Below are 10883 nucleotides of genomic sequence, written 5' to 3' on the forward strand. Positions count from 1 at the left end.
TTTGGGATGAGTTTTAGCATGGAGGGCATCTTATGGTCACTTCTGGCCACGTGGCAGTCCTGACCTGGTGCCACTGCCCATGTGAGAATCACACTGTTGGCTTATGATGGTATGGAAGGACAGTTTGAGAGCCACTTTGAGAAAGGAATGTAAATCTCAATCTTCCTCTGCAAACCTTCATTGACACCTGGCTCAACCAAGAAAGAACCTACATTGTAAATTGCAGGATGCATGTCCATAGCCACAGAAAATCTCAGAGACCATTGAGGAAGAAACCTCATGTCACCAACACTCTCGAGGGCATGGAGGATGGACTATGTGAAGGAAGGTGGACAGTGAGGACTCAGAATTGAAAAGAGATTCCTAAGTGCCACACTCTCAACATAAAGAGACTTTAGAAAGAGCATGATCAGTTAATGAATGAATGAATTGTTTTTTTTCCTGATTTTATTTATTCATGAGAGGCACACAGAGAGAGGCAGAGACACAGGCAGAGAGAAAGTCAGGCTCCCTGTGGTGAGCCCAATGCAGGACTCAACCCCAGGACCCCAGGATCATGACCTGAACCAAAGGCAGATGCTTAACCATGGAGCCAGCTAGGTTCCCCATGATCAGTTAATTTAGCACATAGTTTCCTTTTTATGTAGGTGCAAGAGCAATAAATGCTTTAGTTCTCTGTATACATAAGCCTTAAAAGAACTCTTTCTTTTTTTTTTCTTAAAGATTTATTTGAGAGAGAGAGAGAACAAAGAGAGAGAGAGGGAAAGAGAAAATCCCAGATTCCCTACTGAACATAGAACCCCCCATAGGACTTGATCCCATGACCCCCAAATCACGACCTGAGCCAAAATCAATTGTTGGATGCTTAGCCTTCTGAGCCACCTAGTCTCTCCAAGAACTCTTTTCTGGAGCACTTCTGCATGTTAAGAGAACATAGTATCTAGAACATAGATGCCTGAGTGGCTCAGTCAGTGAAGTATCTGCCTTCAGCTCAGGTCATGATCCTGGGGTCCTGGGATTGAGTCCCACACTGGGGGTCCCTGCTCCATGGGGAGCCTGCTTCACCCTCTACCTCTGCCTGCCACTCCCCCTGCTTGTCCTTACTCTCTCTCTCTGTGCCAAATAAATAAAATCTAAAAAGAGAGAGAGAACATAGTGTCAACCTTTTATGGGCAGGGGGTTTCTTTCTCAAAGCCCCGTACATCTGAGAATGGGTGAGATATTGGATTGGACGCAGTGGAGGAAACTGAGCATGGCTATGGGAGTGGAGAACAGTGCCAGGTGATGGGGACAAGTGGTGAGGGGCACTCGGTGTGGTGGGGGAATGGGGGAGTGGGGGTTCTGGCAGGTGCATTCCGGGAAAGGATGGTGCCCCGGGGAGGAACCGCCCAGCTGTTCTCTGCTGCACTAGTGTGGCCTGTCCCCCAAACAGCCCTTGGTGGAAGTTAAATGTAGGAATTAATTTACTACTGACATCGAGGAAAAACACATGGCACGCAGACACAAAACTCACTCTCCAAATGACCCCAAATAAATAAACAGAAGAAGGTCCTAGGCACCCCTTAGGGATTACATAGGGAAGAGGAAGAGAAGGGTGAGGGAACGTCTGTGGATGGGATTGGGGTGAGGAGGGGAGCCGTCTGTGCAGATCCCGGTTAGCTGTCCCTCCAGGTCATTCAGCATTTGCTAGCAGTAAGTGGAATTGCCCCAGTTTGTTTTCTCATGAAAATGTCAGCTTGAGCGCTTAGAGGGAGTAATTCTTTCCTTAGGGCCCTGAAAAAAAAAGCAGCCCTTTTTATTTTGTTGCCCTCGGGATGAAAGAGGTTTTTTGCTCTTGTTCCATGTTTCCAGTTTGCTGGTCTTCTTCAGATTTGCTTACGCAGAGGCCGGTATAAATTTCCAGGTGGAAGAGACGAGTTGCTGACATGTTTGTTTGGTCTGAGCCAGAGCTGTCAGCCCGGCCTGGGCCTGCCGGGGCCTCAGAGCGATGGGCTCTTGGCTTCCCTGGGCCTGTTCCCCAGGTGAGACCTGCCCCCCCCCCCCCCCCCCCCCGCAATGCTGCTTTCTTTGCAAGACATTTTAATAGGTTGGGGCATAAAAGGGATAGGGCTACATAATTCTTGTTAATGAATGTGCTGGTCAGTTACCTCGCGTTGATTACTCACTGACACAGACAGCTGTCAGATTTTGTTTGGGCTCAAGCCTGAAAATGACTTGTAGCTCTTGTTGGAGTGCTTCGTTTGCTGCGTCCTCCTCCCTCCCCTCCTCTCCCTGCTCCTCCTCTCTGCTCCTCCTCCCTTTCCCTCCTCCCCTCTCTCCTCCCCCTCCTCCCTGTCTCTCCTCTCCCTTTTCACTCTTCTTCCCCATCCTCCTTTTTCTCCTCCCTCCTCCCCCTCCCCATTCTCACCCTCCTCCTCACCCCCCCCCCCATCCTCCTTACATTGTTTTTACTAAAGAGTAGAGCAGAGACCACTGTTTGGTTGTCTGGCTCCTGAGAGACTCATCAGCTATCACCGCTGGAGAGGATGTCAGAAATCATAGAAACAGGGTTTTCATCCTGCTCTGAGGAGTCTGAGGGGTTGCCGGGGCCAGTCTATGGGAAGGGATGAAAGCCTGGAGGGCAGAGCTTTCACCCCCGCCCCTCCCATGCAGCTACAGAGGTTGGTCCTCTTCTCCCTCCTGTGCCAGCCATCTCTGTCTCCAGGTGTGAGGAGAGAAAGGTTTGAGTCTCGGGGAAAGTCTGCATCAGGCTTCTCACTTACATCCGGGGGGTGCTGAGGTTCCGAGAGGTCAAGCTGCTTGCCTGGGGTTGCCCAGCTTCTTGGTAAGGGGGTTTGGGCGGGAGCCTTGCCCTTTCCCTGTGGCCTGGCTCTGCGTAGAGCCAAGCGGGGAGCTGCCCTGAGAGGCCTCGAGGAAGTGGGAAGCAGTGCTTCTGTCTCCGGTATGTGAAGCAAGATGGGTGTTTTGAAATACCTCTTGGGACACAGAAAATGGTATTTCCCTGTGGTCACAAAGAATAGCTGTGCAACCGTGGCCTGGCCCGTGGTCTCCCTTACAACTGGATGAGAGCACGTAGTGTCTGGACTCTGTGGTGTGGGACGGAGCCACTTCCTAGTTTCACTATACATAAAGGTTTCTCTCTCCCTTTTTCTTATTTATTATCCCTTTGGGAGTGGGTTTCTGCAGTGGGGGATGAGGGGGTGGTAAGTTCTGGAAAGATGCACCAATTCTACGATATTTCCAAGCAGTGTGAATTTAATATTCAGGTTGGAATCTTACTTAGGTCAATTGACCTAGAAAAACGTTTCTAAAAAAAATTATCAAATGTAAATAAAACCATTCTACATGTTTTTTTTTTTTTTAACATTGCCTTTGTGGTTGTAATTAAAACAGTTTTTTTTTTTTTTTTGAGAGATAATACAGGATAGTATTGTGATAAGAGGCTGGAAACCAAGCTCCAAGCTGTGTGACGTCAGGCAAGTAAGTCACTTACCCTCTCTGTGCCTGGGATCTCCTCCTCTGTAAAATAGTGATGATAACCATACCTTACATATGGGGTCGCTGTGCAGATCACATGCGTTGCTATATAAAGCCTTACAACAGGGCCCAGTGCAGGATGCATTGTGATTTATGGATCTGAGCATGGGTATCTGTCAATGGTTCTAGAAAATTCTTGGTTTACATTGCTTTAAATATTATCTCTTCTCCATTCAATGGGGCCTTCTCAGGACTCATAGTACATCTTTTTTTTTTAAGTTTTAATTTTTTTTCTAGATTTTATTTATTTATTCATGAAAGTCACAGAGAGAGAGAGACAGAGACAGAGACAGAGACATAGGCGGAGGGAGAAGCAGGCTCCTTGCAGGGAGCCCAATGTGAGACTCGATCCCAGGACCCCAGGATCACAACCTGAGTTGAAGGCAGATGCTCAAACACTGAGCCCTCAGGTGCCCCATAGCACATCTATTATATTTCCATCTCTTTGTCTCTGGAGGGTCCCCTGAATAATTTCCTTGGTTCTACCCTTCAGTTCACTGAGCTTCTAATGTACTCTGTCTTGGTGCTTTGCAATGATTTGTGGAGACAAGCAGTGGTGCACAGTAATCCATCCTCTTCTTCTGTGTCAATAGTCTCCCAGATGGACACACGGCCCTTCAGCTGTATGACCGTTCCCTCGCTCCTCTGTCATTGGATGTAGCCACGGGACTAAGTCTTCAGTGGATGTGAGTGGAGGCGGTATGCACCATGGGACACACGGCGTGTCTCTCCCATGCTTTTTCTCCTTCCTGACAGCTGGGATAATGTTGTTCAAAGAGTTGTCTGTGGGACACAGCAGGTGCATAAACTGTCACCGCTTTGCAATGGGATTAGTTAAAATATAGAAAAGCATTTAGATGTTTATATCAATTCAGTCCCCTAATGCTACCTGAGCATTCTAGCAATAATTCGTCTCCTTCTTCTCCCTCCTCCATGCTCTTCCTTCTTCCTCCTCCCTCCTCCTCCTTCCTCCCTGCCTCCCTGCCTCCTTCCACCCTGTTCTTCCCTCCTTCCTCCTTTCTTCCTCCTCCTCCCTCTTCCTCCTTCATCCCTCCTCCCTCCTTCTCCCCCTTCCTCCTCCCTCTTCACTCCTCCTTCCTCCCCCTCCTCCTCCCTCCTCCTCCTTCCTCACCCCTCCTCTTCCTCCCTCCACCTCGTCCCTCACCCTCCTTCCTGCTCCTTCCTCACTCCTTCCTCCTTTCCCTCCTCCTCCCTTCTCTTCCTTCCTCCTCCCTCATCCCTTCTTCTCGTCCCTCCTTCCTCCTTCTGCTCCTCCTCCCCCTCCCTCTCCTTTTTTTTATGTTTTACAAAAGTAATGGTTCAAAAAGAGTTGGGGAGAAAAACTGTCCTGTCACCTGCGCCTGTGGTCAGATGAAGTTAATGTCCTAGGGCATGGGCTGAGCAACAGAAAGGAAGGAACCTGTATCCCTGAATGACCACCTGGAACAGAACTGCCTGCCAACCTGGAGCGCTCACCCCAGACCATTACACAAGAGGGAAATAAAGCACCATCTCTTTTAACCTACAGAATTATTGTCAGATCTCTTCCTGTGATGGTCAAGCCAAATCTCTGTGGTTGGTTATTTTTTTTTTAATAGATTCTCATTCCTTGATCATATTTGCAAGCCTCTGTTGTTTTTAAATCTTACAACATTTGTTAAAATAAAGTCTTGTTTAAGTACCAAGATAGAACAGATAGAAACTTTCAAACAGAGGTGACAAATCACCATATGCAGATATTCATCAGGAATTTCTGAGAACTTGTTCTGCAACATTTAGATGCTTTTAATTACTTTGAGAGTATAAAAGGATTAAGAGAGCAGAGGAGCAAAGATTTTAGGGAGAAAGACCTCTTTAGAAAAATCGAATATCGAAAGCTCTATCCTGTCTCCCACTGAAGCACTTGGGTATTAGAGTTGCTGAAGGGCCAGAGTAAAGCCTGCCCTGTGGGGGCAGCAGATATTTAGGTAGATTTTAGTTAATTACTTTAAAAGCTGGTTGCAAATATCTTGATTTTGTTTCTCTCTCCTTTAGCTGCCTGAGATGGAGCATTCATAGAAGTAGCATGCGTTCATTTTTCAGGGCTTCTGTAACAGAATACTGTAAGCTGGTGCCTTGAAATGACAGAAATGTATTATGTCACAGTTCTGGAGTCCAGGAGCCCAAATTCAGGATGGCAGCAGGGCCGTGATCCCTCTGAAGCCTCAGGCAAAGGGTCCTCCTTGTCTCTTCCAGCATCTGGGGGTCTCAGGCTTCCCTGGACGTGGGGGAAGTATCACTCCGAGCTCTGCCTATGTCTTCACATGGCTGTATATATACAGCCCCGTGTCTGTGTCTTTATATATTGTTCTCCATGTGAGTCCAGATCCAAACGCCCCTTTGTTTATTATTAATTGTTAATTTTATTTAAATTCAATTTGCCAACAGATAGTATAACAGCCAGCGCTCATCCTATCAAGTGCCCTCCTCTGTGCCCGTCCCCCAGGTACCCCAGCCCCCAGCCCACCTACCCTTCTGCAACCCTTTGTTTGTTTCCCAGAGTTAGGAGTCTCTCATGGTTTGTCTCCCTCTCTAATTTTTCCTTTCTCAGTTTCCCTCCTTTCCCTTATAATCCCTTTCACTATATCTCATATTCCACATATGAGTGAAACCATATGATAATTTTTTCTCTGATTGACTTATTTCACTCAGCATAATATCTTCCAGTTCCATCCGTGTAGATGTAAATGGTAGGTATCTGTCCTTTCTGATGGCTGAGTAATATTCCATTGTGTATATAGACCACATCTTCTCTATCCATTCATCCGTCAAAGGACATCTGGCTCCTCCCACAGTTTGGCTATTGTGGACATTGTTGCTGTGAACATTGTGGTGCAGGTGCCTCTTCAGATCACTATGCCTGTATCTTTGGGGTAAATACCCAGTAGTTCAATTGCTGGGTTGTAGGGTAGCTCTATTTTTAACTTCTTGAAGACCCTCCATACTGTTTTCTAGAGTGGGTGCACAGCTTGCATTCCCACCAACAGTGCAAGAGTATTCCCCTTTCTCCCTATCCTTGCCAACATTTGTTTCCTGTCTTGTTAATTTTAGCCATTCTCACTGGTGTAAAAGGATATCTAATTGTGCAAACTCCTATCTTCTTATAAGGACCACAGTCCTGCCGGATTATAGGCCCACTGTTCTCCAGACTGACCTCATCTTCACCGGTTACACCTGCAACAACCCTATTTCCAGGTAAAGTCATGCAGTGTATTGGGGGTTAAGACTTCAAAATGTCTTTTGGTGGGGGGGGGGCACAACTCAACCTGTAACATAGGGAGACATGGTAAAGGACTTGGGGAGTCACAAACAGATGAGAAATTCATCTCTCAGCTTCTGTTTCCTGCAACTCCTACCTCAGTCTAGGTCCTTACTGTTTCATCAGAGTTATGATATAAACTTCCTCCTCCAAAGACTCTTGATCCTCCAGCCTTGTCCCTTATTCTGTGCCCCATCACTGAGGACTGCCTCCCACTCCCTCACCCCCACATTGTGTCCCTGGTCCCCAGGGGCAATCCTGCTTACCTCCCCTCCCAGCCCCACACCTTGGCTGGGCACGCAGACAAGTCACAGCCCTGACCCTCCTTCTACTCCCAATAGGCTACATATCCTGCCTCTTTGGCTTCTTTCCCAGCACATAGTGAACCTCACATGTTCAGAAGTCTTGCCCTCTAGTGCCCTTCCTCCCTGACCTTTCTGATCAAACCATCTGCCGGATGCTGGGCCCCCGCCACCCGCTTGAGGCCCACTTCCATGTCTTGGAGCTTGTGATCTCTGAGGACACTGCAGGAGTGAGAGCGTTCTCGCTGTGGATCTTGAGACCATTGATGATTTTCCGTCAGGGCTAGTATGGCAGTGATATGCACCCGCCAAAGCACAGGGAGCTGTGCTCATAGAGGGGAAAGGTAGAACCATTGGAGGAACATCTCATGATAGAAAATATCCGTGTGGAATGTCTGAGATTCCACTGGGGACCAGAGTTTAGACTTCCTGCCAGATTAATCCTTTGTGTTTCTACAAAGTCACTAGTAGAATATGTGCCCAGTGTGTTAGAGAAAAACTATGTCAAGCTTTTAGCTCAGGTTAACCCGGGAGCACAGATTAACTTCCTTACAATGGTATTTCCCAGAGAAGATGTCTCCCAGAGGAAGAAGGTTTGTATTAGGATGGTGAGGTTGAGAGCTTTGGGCCAGGTGTTGGGGAGACCTCACTTCATTTCAGGTTTCTCACCTGCAATATGAAAAGGTGAGCCTGTTCATGAAGCCCTTTTAGCCCGAACATTCTAATTATTAAAAAAAAAAAACTTTTATTTTTTATTTTTAAAGCATAAATAACAGTTTTTAATAGCACTATAAAATCATAGGCAGAGGGAGAAACAGGCTCTCTTGGGGAACCGGATGTGAGATTTGATCCCAGGACCCTGGGATCATGCCCTGAGCTCAGCTCCACTACTGAGCTACCCAGGTACCCCTAAAATCAAAACGTTTTATTTTTTTAATTTTTAGATTTTATTTTTCATGAGAGACAGAGAGATAGAGGTAGAGATACAGGCTGAGGGAGAAGCAGGCTCCTTGCAGGGAGCCCGATGTGGGACCGGATCACAGGAGCCCAGAATCACAGCCTGAGCTGAAGGCAGATCCTCAACCACTGAGACACCCAGGTGCCCCTAAATCAAAACCTTTTAAAGTGCACTACACCGCAAACCTTTTAAATATCTGTACCTCGATTCAATATTTATACACTTTTGTTGCCAGAGAAAAATCCAGTGACTTTTTATATCTATCTCAATACTCCAAATCCAGGACAGAAACATATCCACAAATTAGCTATGGAAAATTAAAAAGTAAAACTATATGAACTTGGAAAACTTAAAATCCTCAGACTTGATAAAATTCACATTTTCATTTCTCCTCCCCCCCTTCAAACACACAGGCAGTCTAAAAATTGTTCCATCTGAACACATTGTCCAGATGGGTCTTGATCCATCCCTCTTGTGGAGCAGCGTGGCCAAAAGTTTCTCTCCCCCCACCCCACTAAATCAAAATCAACTTTGTTAATGTTTCAAAGGTGAAAGCGTTTCTGAATACTGCAAAAGCCATTCCTACCCTAGACTGCCTTTCTCTTTTGCCCTAATGAACTTACAGTTCAAATCTGGAAAAAGTTCTTTGAAGATTGTGCATCATTGTAGGTCTCTATGGATAGGGCCATTCAAAGTAGGTTTTTGTTTTTGTTTTTTTTAAATAAGATTTTATTTATTTATTCATGAGAGACACAAAGAGAGAGGCAGAGACATAGGCAGAAGGAGAGGCAGGCTCCCTGTGGGAGGCCCGATTCCAGACTCAATTCCAGGGCTCCAGGATCACTCCCTGAGCTGAAGGCAGATGCTCAACTGCTGAGCCACCCAAGCGTCCCCAAAGTAGTTTTCGTAACACTAGTTTAGGTGCGTTTGGAGGTCTCTCAAAATCAGTTCTTTGCTTTAAAAAAAAGAAGAAATTATACTACTGAAGATAAAATATGGTATGCATAGACTTAATTTGGCCAGGAATCTGTACAGCCAATTTGGTAACCAGAGGTACAGTGGTGTAGTCAGGAGGCAGGTGGTGTTGGCAGGTTGCTGTGGATGTTCACTGCTTATGCATTTGGCATCCATTTCTCTTCCTCTTCCTGCCAGTCAGCAGCCCCCGTGGCCCTTTGGGAAACCCTGCACTTGTTTGTTGCTGCAGGGCTGGGCCCCTCTTGGAGTTAGCAAGTCTAGGAAACCCCGCCCCCTCCCTCCACCGATTGGCCAATCGCTTTCCTCCAGACACAGGGATTGGTTCAGAGTGCAAGCACCTGTCCTTTTGGGGGTACCGGGTCCTCTGTGGAAGTGAATGATGAAGCACGAAGCCCCCATTGCCCCAGCTGGCAGCTGCTTTACCATCATGAGGGAAGCACACCTGAGGATAAAGGTGAGGTGCACCAAAATGAAAAAAAAAAAATATGAGTGTGTGTGGAGGAATCTGATGCGGAGAATGGAAACAGGGAAAAACAGAGTAAATATAAATATGTGAATGAGGTCACCATGCAAGGGAATTAAGTAGGATCAGGCGATGGGCATGATGGGGAACCGTCTTGGATAACCTAAGCAGAAGCCCATGGACACGTTAACTTCTTGGGATGTGACCCTGTGCACCTGCTGCCCTCACAGGCCTCCCGGCCTCAGGGACCGCAGCCCCTGTGCAGTGTCTTACGTCCATGGACCAACGTTCTGGCTTCTGCAGTTGACCACAGGGGGCATCCCGACAAGAAACAGAGGCTTCTCAACTCACCCTTTGCCGGTGTCTGCTTGGAAGGAGGGAACAGAGACTTTCACCTTACAGCTTCCCCGCCTCACAGCCTTGCCAAGGAATGTGGTCTGGGAGAGAAGAATTTCCACAGCTGTGTGAGGGGTGGTGCTGCGAGGGCCAGGACAGCGCGGGTGTTGTTAGCCTGTGTGGAAGAGCTGGCCTTTGCAAACAGGTCAAGGAAACTTCGAAGAAGAAAAAATAACGAAAGAGATGAAGGCAATGGTGGGAATGGTGGGCAAAACAAACAAACAAAAAAACATGAACAGAATTTGGGCTATTTCTCCTTGAGGAGAGGATTCCAAAAGCAGACGACTCACTTAGTAGCTTGATTTTGGGGAAGAAGACCCTCTCTCCTCTGGGCTTCCATTTGCTCCTCTGAGACATGAAGGAGATGAACTATACAATCCATATGGGGACTTCGAGCCCTAAACCCTGTGATTCTGGGCATGACTTTTACATGTAGGAAAAATGTTTATGCACAAGGAGGTGGTGGCTGTTTTTCAATTCCATTGCAGCAAGAGAAGAAAATAAGAGATCTGAGGTGAAATGTCTTTTTTTTTTTATAAAGGTTTTCTTTATTTGACAGAGAGAGACAGAGAGAGAGAGAGAGAGAGAGAGAGCACAAGCAGTGAGCAGGGAGCCTGGACCCGATCTCAGGACTCAGATCACAACCTGAACCAAAGGCAGACACTTAACCAACTGAGCCACCCAGGCGCTCCTGAGGTAAAGAGTCTTGACCTTGAGAGCTGTTTTAACCTGAGGAGAGCAAAATGGAGATTAGGAAATCTCAATTCCTGCCAATATATAAAGAAATAACATATTGTTAGTTTTCTGGAATGGGATAGTCCCCAGAAGCTGCTCCCTAAAAAGATGAATTTGAATTGCGTGGCAATTAATATGTTGAAATCTAACCACTGGGTTCTTAAGTTCTTAAGGAGGGTTCTTGTGGGCAGCCTGGGTGGCTCAGTGGTTTAGCTCTGC

The 10883-nt window shown here is 46.8% G+C and overlaps 1 long non-coding RNA gene across 2 annotated transcripts; it reads left to right on the forward strand.

The window, feature by feature from the left end:
- Positions 1-1989: 1989 nt before the first annotated feature.
- Positions 1990-9835, forward strand: LOC121500600. Of its 2 annotated transcripts, XR_005990420.1 has the most exons (5): positions 1990-2021; positions 3415-3480; positions 4131-4223; positions 6628-6771; positions 9380-9835. It is a non-coding gene; the product is annotated as an uncharacterized LOC121500600 (long non-coding RNA). The 2 variants fall into 2 exon arrangements; XR_005990421.1 differs by lacking the exons at positions 6628-6771; positions 9380-9835 and adding an exon at positions 4851-5064.
- The last annotated feature ends 1048 nt before the right edge of the window (positions 9836-10883 follow it).

Source organism: Vulpes lagopus, chromosome 10 (genome assembly GCF_018345385.1).
Source record: "Vulpes lagopus strain Blue_001 chromosome 10, ASM1834538v1, whole genome shotgun sequence".
Lineage (NCBI taxonomy): Eukaryota > Metazoa > Chordata > Mammalia > Carnivora > Canidae > Vulpes > Vulpes lagopus.